The following is a 9,529-nucleotide window of genomic DNA, read 5'->3' on the forward strand; positions in this document are numbered from 1 at the left end:
GGATATTCTGTTTCCTGCACTTATTTTCTTTCCCTGTTTTTTCTTCCCCCACCCCATTACTTTTTAGTTGTCAAAACAGCTATTCACAGATTCACAAATTTAAGAATCTTTTTCTTTAGCCATATCTGGTTTACTAATGAGCCCATCAAAGGTGTTCTTGATTTTGATCATAGCATTCATTTTGATTCTTTCTTAGAATGTCCATCTCTCTGCTTACATTATCATCCAATCTTGCATGCTGTCCACATTTTTTCATCGTTCTTTTAAACAGAATGTTTGATAATTCCAAAGTTCCTGCCATAGGTGAGTCTTATTCTGATGCTTACCTTGTCCTTTCAAGTTGTGTCTTTTACTTTTTAGTGTGCATTATACTTTTTTTTTTTTTTTTTTTTTTTTTTTGGTGGAAAGCTGTACATGATGTACTAGGTAAAAGGAGCACTACTAAATAGGCCTTTAGTGAGGTGGTGGTAAGGCTTTTAGTGAGATGAAGAGGCAAATAATTCTATTGTCCTGGGATGAGAGCCCAATCTTCTCAGGAGCCAGTGCCCCTGGGCTAGGAACTTCACAAATACTTCTCCATTCTGCCTCCCATCTTAGGTGAGGCAGGATAGCTTGAGGAGGTTAGGTTGACTGGATTTGGGTGTTTCCATTCCCTCAAGTAGTTAGGATCTGATAAAACCCTAATAGGTTTTGGTAATAGGCTCTAGTAAAATAATTTATCTTGAGAGCAGTCTTTTTTAGAAGAACAGAATGTTCTGGCACATTTCCACATAGCTACTTTTCAACTTCTCCTGCCTAAAGCCCAGGGGGATTTTTCTCAGCTATTCACTGTCAAAACCTGGTAGAACTCCAGGAAATAAAACTCACAAAAGTGTGGGAGACCCACTGGAGTTTTTAACTCTCAGACTTGCCCATGAGGATCCCCCAGTAATTTGTTAATCACAGTTCAGGTTTTCCTGCCCCAGCACTGGTTTCCACTGAAGCTTCTGTTCCTGGGTTGGGCTTCTGCTCTAGTAAGTTGTGATTCCCAGTGTCAGCCTATATGTGTCTCTAATTTTGCGGGGTAGCTCTTTGTCCTGTGACCTCAACTGACCTCTGATAGCCCTCAGAAGAGATACTGAATTTTCAGTATGTTGGACTTATTACTTTTTAAGATGAAGTGGAGAATTCCATGCTTCTTAAATGCTGACTAGAATCAGGAAATACTAAATATCTTTCTCTTTCCAAAATAAAACATAATTGGGGCACATGGGTGGCTCAGTGGGTTAAAGCCTCTGCCTTCTCCTCAGGTCAAGATCCCAGGGTCCTGGGATTGAGCTGAGCTCTCTGCTCAGTGGGGAGCCTGCTTCCTCCTCTCTCTCTTTGCCTGCCTCTCCACCTACTTGAGATAATGAAGAGTCACCAGAGACCTTTCTACACACACAGAAGAAAGACCTTGTGAAGACATAGCAAGAAGGTGGTTGTCTATGAGCCAGGAAGATAACTTTTTTCAGAAACTCTGTTTACCTGTAACTTAATCATGAACTTCCAGAATCCAGAACTGTGAGAAAATAAATGTCTGTGGTTTAAGCCACAAGTCTGTGATCATTTACTGTGACAGCCTGAGTTGACTGATAGGGGTACACATACATAAGCATGTCTATGCATATGCCCAAGAAAGACCAGAGATTGACCCTGATACGTCATCTATGGCTGACCTTGAGGTCCTGCCTTACAGGAAATGACAGATAAGAATGACTTATGTTAGCTTTTTATCATCCTAAAATTTGAAGTTGTGCCTTTAACCAACCACAAATCCCCATGCTAATGTGTGTAATACTTATTAGGGCAAGTCATTTTAGGGACTCTTCTGACCCATCATTAGCTAATCATCACACTATGCTGACTGAGAGGCAGCCCTTGAGAAGGTCAGGCTTTAAAAAAAGCATTCTAAAAATAAAAATGATCAGAGAGCACAGTGGCTGCACACAGCCTTGAATACAGAATCTATTAAATCAGTTCTGGAAATCTGTTAGGCAGAAAAACAGAACAAGGGGAAAAAAAGTACTAGGAACAAACCCCATGGGAAAGGGAGAACTAATTTCAGATTTGCTATATTGTTTAACACTCCTGCTTTTCAACCAAAACAAACAAACAAAAAAAAGAGGGGGGGGGGACACAACAAAGCAAAACAAGAAACAACCCAAACCAGAAAACCTGTATTGATGTGCTTATCTGTATAAAGGTAATATACAATGTATACAACAGTTGATGGATTTATACTGTATAAAGATGTAATCTGTATGATAATAATAGCACAACAAAGGGAGAAGTAAGAGAATGCATGCTCAAAGAGAATAGGGTAGCCATTTCTATGCATTATGTAATAAAATTAGCATTAAAGTGAAATAGATTGTTTTAGGTTAAAATGGATATTGTAATATTTAGAGAAGTCACAAAGAAAGTAATTCAAGAAAACAGTTTTTTTTTTTAAGAAATTTAAGTGGTACACAAGAAAATACCTGTTAAACAAAAAAGCAAGAATAAAGGAACAGATAAGACATAGAGCACATAGAAAACAAATTACAAAACCCAAACATACTAAGAATTAGACTAAATGACGGGATTGAATACTCCAATTCAAAGGCAATCTGACTGATGAGGCTCGCTGAGGACAAAGCAAAAGTTGACACCCTCCAACCTTCCCCCATCCCCACTCCTGGGTGGGACTTACAGTGACATTCTTTAGGAATCTCCCACCCATCTTAATGTTAATACCTTGCTAGGGGCAAAATGACCTTGGTAATGGCAAGGCTTCTGGTATCAGTATCTTGTAGGTCCTCTTTAGCATACGAAAGTTCTATTGAAACCTCCCTTTTTCTTACCTCCCCCGCAACTCCATGGTACATAACCTATGACCCCTCACAATCCCGGGGCAGCAGCTCATCCTGCCCACAGGTCCTGTCCCCATGCTTTAATAAACCACCATTTTGCACCAAAGATGTCTCAAGAATTCCTTCTGGGGCATCGGCTCCAGACTCCACCCCACGGGACCTCACATTCTAAAACTTCATCAGTTATGCTAATATACAAAATAGTACAAATATAATATACAAAAGGCAAAAAGTATAACACAAAAAGTATTACTAGAGATGAAAAAAGATATTTTACAGTGACAAAAGATTCCATTCAGCAGAAAACAATTACATATAATTACCTAACAATAGAACCCCTAAATACATGCTACTTACAACTGAAGGCAGAAATAGTTCAACAGTCATAGTTGAAAATTGCAACGTTGCATGCTCAACAATTGATAGAACATCTAGTCAAAAAATCAGAAAAAAAATATAGACAACTTGAAAAACACTATCAACTTGACTAGAACAGGACAACCAATAACAGCACATTATTTTTTAAAGACTTATTTACTTATGTGAGGTGAGGGGCAGAAGGAGAGGGAGAGACAGCATCTCAAGCAAGCTCCTTGCTGAGCACAAAGCCAGAGGCAGAACTGGATGTCATGACCCCAAGATGATGACCTGAGCCAAAATCAAGAGCGAGAGTCTTTACTGACTGAGCCACCTAGGCACCCCAAACACGTTATTTTCAAGAGAACACAGGACATGCAAAAGTAATATAATATTAATAAAATAAAGAATATAAACCACATGATTAACTCCATATGCACAGGTAAACCATTGGGGAAAATCCAACACCCATTCACAATTAAACATGCTGAAATTTTTTAGACAGTAACTCTTTTAACCTAATAATGGTCCTCTATACAACATTTACAATGAACATTGTACTTAATGGTGGAAGACGATGTTCTGCCCAAAAACAGGAATAAGGGAAACATGTTTGCTCCTGCCACTTCTATTAAATGTTGTACTGGAAATTCTAGCTAGTCTAATTGGCAATGAAAAGAAATAAGAGGCATCTAGATTGGAAAGGAGAAGGTAAAACTACCTTTTCTCACAGACAACATGATTTGGTATTAAAAAAAACATAACAAAAAAATCAAGAGCATCTACAAAAATAATTAGAAGTAAAATACACAGAGAGCAGGGGTGCCTGGGTGGCTCAGTGGGTTAAAGCCTCTGCCTTTGGCTCAGGTCATGATCTTGGGTCTTGGGATCGAGCCCCACATTGGGCTCTCTGCTTAGCTGGGAGCCTGCTTTCTACCTCCCCCCAACCCCTGCCACTGCCTGCCTCTCTATGTGATCGCTATCTGTCAAATAAATAAATAAATATTAAAAAACAAAAAACAAAAAACACAGAGAGCGAGGTTTTAGAGTATTAGGTCAATAATGAAAAATCAAACGCATTTCTATATACAAGCAACGACCAATAAGAAAATGAAATTAAGAGGCACCTGGGTGGCTCAGTGGGTTAAAGCCTCTGCCTTCGGCTCAGGTCATGATCCCAGGGTCTTGGGATCGAGCCCCGCATCGGGCTCTCTGCTTCCTTCTCCTCTCAGCAGGGAACTGCTTCCTCCTCTCTCTCTCTGCCTGCCTCTCTGCCTACTTGTGATCTCTGTTTGTCAAATAAATAAATAAAATCTTAAAGAAAAATGAAATTAAGCATACAATTTTGCACAATCACATCAGAAAGAATAAAACATGAATGAATAAATTTGACAAGACTAGTGTAAGACTTGTACATTAAGAAATAATAAAATAAAAATTGCTGAGGGAAATTAAAGAAGGTCAAAATAAATAGGGCATGTTCTTGGATTGAAAAACCCAAAATTATTATGATGTCATTTCTCCCCATTTTGATCCATCGATTCAACAAACAGGATTCAAAAAATATAGGCTGTCAATAGGATCTATAAATATTCTATAAATATTGAAAAAAAATTTTTTTGTGCAGAAACTTTCAAGCAGATTCTAAAATGTATATGGAAATGTAAAAATCCAGAGAAACTGGGCGCCTGGGTAGCTCAGTAGGTAAAGCCGCTGCCTTCAGCTCAGGTCATGATCTCAGGGTCGTGGGATCGAGTCCTGCAAGGGGCTCTCTGCTCAGCAGGGAGCCTGCTTCCCTTCCTCTCTCTCTGCCTGCCTCTCTGCCTACTTGTGATCTCTCTCTGTCAAATAAATAAATAAAATCTTTAAAAAAAATCCAGAGAAACTAATTTTTTTTTTAATTTCAATAGACTATTTTTTTAGAGTAGTTTTAGGTTCACAGTAAAATGAAGCAGAAGTTACAAAGTTTCCAAACACTTTGCCTCCACCCCTACAGCTTGTCTCTCCCATGATAACATCCTGCACTGGAGCCATCTCTTGCTACAGATAAACCTACATTGACAAATGATGTCATTATAACCCGAAGTCCACACTCCACACTAGGGTTCCCTCTTGGTGTATATCCTATAGGTTTCAGTAAATGTATCATGACATGTGGGCACCATTTTAGTTTCACACAGAAAAATTTCACTGTCCCCCAAATTCTCTGTGCTCTACCCTATTCCCTAATCCTTTGTTACCTCTGATCTTTTTACTGTCTCCATAATTTTGCTTTCTTCCACAATGTCATACAGTATGTTGAGTTTCAGATTGAATGTCCAGAAAAAGCAAATCTATAGAAACAGAAAATAAATGATTGGTTGCATGAGGCAGAGCATGAAAATCGGGATTAATAGTAAATATGACTAAGGATCCTATTGTTTGGAGAAAATGTTCGAATACTGCTTACTCATGATGATGACCTCACAGCACACTAATTTTCCTAAAAATCACAGAGTTGAAAAGATGAAGTGGGTAAATTTAATGAGATATAAAATGTGACTTGTTATAATATTTTTCACAGTAGCCAAAATATAGAAACAACTTAAATGTCAGTTGATGAATAAAGAAAATGGGAAACTATAAATACAATATATACAATAGTGTCTCTTATTTTTAAATATTTTATTTATTTGACAGACAGATCGCAAGAAGGCAGAGAGGCAGGCAGAGAGAGAGAGAGAAGCAGGCTCCCTGCTGAGCAGAGAGCCCGATGTGGGGCATGATCCCAGGACCCTTAGATCATGACCTGAGCCAAAGGCAGAGGCTTTAACCCACTGAGCCACTCAGGTGCCCCTATAAAAGTGTATCTTATTCAGCCTTTAAGAGGAAGAAAATTATGGCATTCATGACAACATGGATGAACTTGGAGGACATTTTTAAAGTGAGTCAAGACAGCCACAAAAAGCAAATACTGCATGATCTCACTTTTATGTAGAATCAGAAAAGTTGGACTCATAAGCACAGTCCAGTTGTTATCAGGTATGTAGGGTGGGGGAAATGAGAGATATTGGTTCAAGTATACAGAGTTTAGATTATGGGGGATAAAGTTCTGAAGATCTAATATATAACATGACAACTATAGTTAGTAATACCCTACAGTATACTTGAAATCTGCTGAGAGTTAGACACACACACACACACACACACACACACAGTAACTGTGTGAGTTGAAGGATATGTTAATTAGCTTGATTGTGGTAATGATTTCACAATGTATTCCCGTATCAAAACATCAGGTTGTATACTTCAAATATATACAATTTTTATTTGCTAGTTATACCTCAATAAAGCTGGAAAAACTATAAGCTATAAGAGCAAGTAATCAACCAAAAAGTAAATATTTCCCACATGCACATCAGATACTCACTTTGAGGAATAATGACTTCCTTCTCAATAGGAGTCAAAACAAAGGGACTGACTCTGTGGAATGTAAGGGGAACAGGAAAGAAATGTGTTAGGCAGTCTCTAGTGTTCTCTGTGGCAAAACTGCAGCCCCAAAATATTAAGGACAGAGCCACAAGAATCATGTTCAAACATGATTTCAAATACCGTGAATTTTGACAAGTTGAAAAACTAGTATTAAAATTTTCAGCAGTATTAAACATTTACAACCATCATTATCTCACAGCTCACCAGGAGCACACTGTTGGGAACGTAGAGTCAGACTGTCCTGGTTCCAAGAAACACAAATCACCATACCCCGTGTGAGGATCCAATAGTTCCCATGAAATTCAAAGGAATTGTAAGTGTATCTTGTCCGATGGTGGTCATTGGCTGATACTCTTTAACAGCTTGATAAAACTACAAGCAAGAAGAGAGGAAGGAATTTTCCTTTCAGAATTCATCATTAGAGAAATTCTGTGATTTTGTTATTGACCTGGGATTTTTGCAGATCTCAGATCAAAATATCCTATGGCGATGCCTTTCTAACAGAGGTATTTATTCTGGAACAAGGTGTTTGGCAGCGATGGACACTTGTATTCTTACATTAAAAATGTATAGAATGGTTTTCTTCAATGCAATACGTACTCTCCTGCCTTAGAAGATGGAGAAAAACAAGTGTTACCAGAAACCAACAGTGGCTTCAAGAAGTATGTGATTCTGCTGTCTCATTTTACAGTCCACCCCCAACCCCCAAAGAAATGCCAAAGCAGCTAGTTGACACCCATTCTTTAATTTTCAGTTGGATAAATAAAATCATAGCACAGGTCAGTTTGTTCTCTTACAGAGCACTGAAATTCTGCTTGCTTTCACCAGGAAATATGATCACTCAAAACTGACATCAGTTTCCACGTCAGGCAACCAACTATTAGATAAATTACATTTGTCATGTTTTGTGTGTTCTAAAATAAAATTTTCAAGCCTATGTTCAGTATTGTTGGAGTTTTAAGTATTGTGGATTTATCTATAAATTGCTCTTTGAGAAAAACTTTTTGGTTTTCCATAAAGAAATATTAAATACTACCTACACAAGTTTAAAAAGTAATTTTTTTAACTGACAACCTAAAAAAACTAATATTCAGTAACTACAAATCTACAAATCTCAATTTGATGAGGATATAATCTCACCAAGTTCAATCTTGAATGATTTTGCTTGTTCAAAGAAAAAGCATTCACTTTTCCCCCAAATCATGGCCCAGACATATAGTTGGGTGAGAAAATGCATAAGAATAGTTCTTAGGAATCAGCTTCTTAAAACGCAGTCTGTAGGCAGGTGTGGGATCACAAACTTTTTCTTTCCAGTCCATAATAGATTAAAAACAGCAAAATCTAGAAACTTCCATAGTAACTCGAGAAAATTTTTTCTTCTTTTGAAGATAATCATTAAAAAACATTTTTTTCTTTTGAAGATAATCATTAAAAATCATTAAAAATAGAATGTTTTATGTTATTTTTGTTTCATTTTGTAAACGTATACGTCTGAGAGGTACTGGAAAACAAAAATTGTCCTTTCACTATAGAAACGGTTTGAGAAACAGTAGTCTAGAAGGTGTGAAGTTTGGGAAATAATAATGATTTCCTGTTTGCAGAGGATCTCATGGATATGCAAATAAAATGGGAGATGGTTGTGTTGATAATTCTTCAATGTAGACCATCTCTTTATTTATCTTTAACAGTAGCCAAAACAAAGCCACAGAAGCTGCTCAAACCTAGAGGACATAAACCTCTTAGCAAGAGGTCCCAGGTATATGAACGGCATCAGAAAGGTATGGTTCTTTCTTTCTTTCTTTCTTTCTCTTTCTTTCTTTCTTCGACAGAGTAGACAGAGAGGGAGGCAGAGAGAGAGAGGGAAGCAGGATCCCTGCTGAGCAGAGAACCCAATGCGGGGCTCCATCCCAGGACCCTGAGATCATGACCTGAGCCGAAGGCAGCGGCTTAACCCACTGAGCCACCCAGGCACCCAAAAGGTATGGGTCTTAAGAGGTGATTGCAATGGGCCAGGGGACCTGGACAAAGGCTAAGTGGTCTGAGGAAAAACACAAGGAATATATACGGTCCAAAAAGCAGTTAAGATCATACAGTGAGTCAGTCTTTCCAAAGCTCTGACGTGGTAACTATCTCGTCCCAGGTCACACAACAAGTCTGAGTGGCAGAACAGGGCTAGATCTGGGCATTCGGAGGAGTGTGATGTGCTCCCTTTCCCGATGCTTCCTCAGACTCTGGGGCCTCAGCGAGTTGAGGTGTCTTACCCCTGACCCTCTCCTGAGATCAATCTTTGAAGGTTTTTGTAGATTTTGTATACACTGTGCCCATGTATATGTGCACACACAAGTGAACACACAGATATGCATGTGCCTTGCTTCACTTCTTCACACCCTCTACCCCTGCCCTTGCCCTTGCTGACACCTGTGTCTCCACACCTGCCACTCAAGGCAGTAGCTCTAACCCTGGATCTGCACCCGGCCCAACTGCAGCCTGAGAACTCTCTGTGCACAACAGGTACCTCGGCCAGGACAGGTGTGTGACCTGGTCTCACCAGCTTGTGCCTGCGCTGCCCTCATCTCTGCATACACTGTCGACGTGGATTTGTTTCTAAAACAAAACAAAACAAAAAACTACATAATAATCAATTCTCCAAATATCTAATGTGTCTAAAATACAACTCGCTGAGTGTTTTGGCATCTGGTTTTGTGTTCTACCACTTCCGACGTAGTTTTGGATTTTTAAGACTATTTTTAGCACTTGGATTTGTTAGTATGGATTTCTATAAAGCATTTAAAAAAGCTCAGATTTTAGGAATGGCAGACTTGTTTTGT

Source organism: Neovison vison, chromosome 4 (genome assembly GCF_020171115.1).
Source record: "Neovison vison isolate M4711 chromosome 4, ASM_NN_V1, whole genome shotgun sequence".
In the NCBI taxonomy this organism is placed as follows: domain Eukaryota; kingdom Metazoa; phylum Chordata; class Mammalia; order Carnivora; family Mustelidae; genus Neogale; species Neogale vison.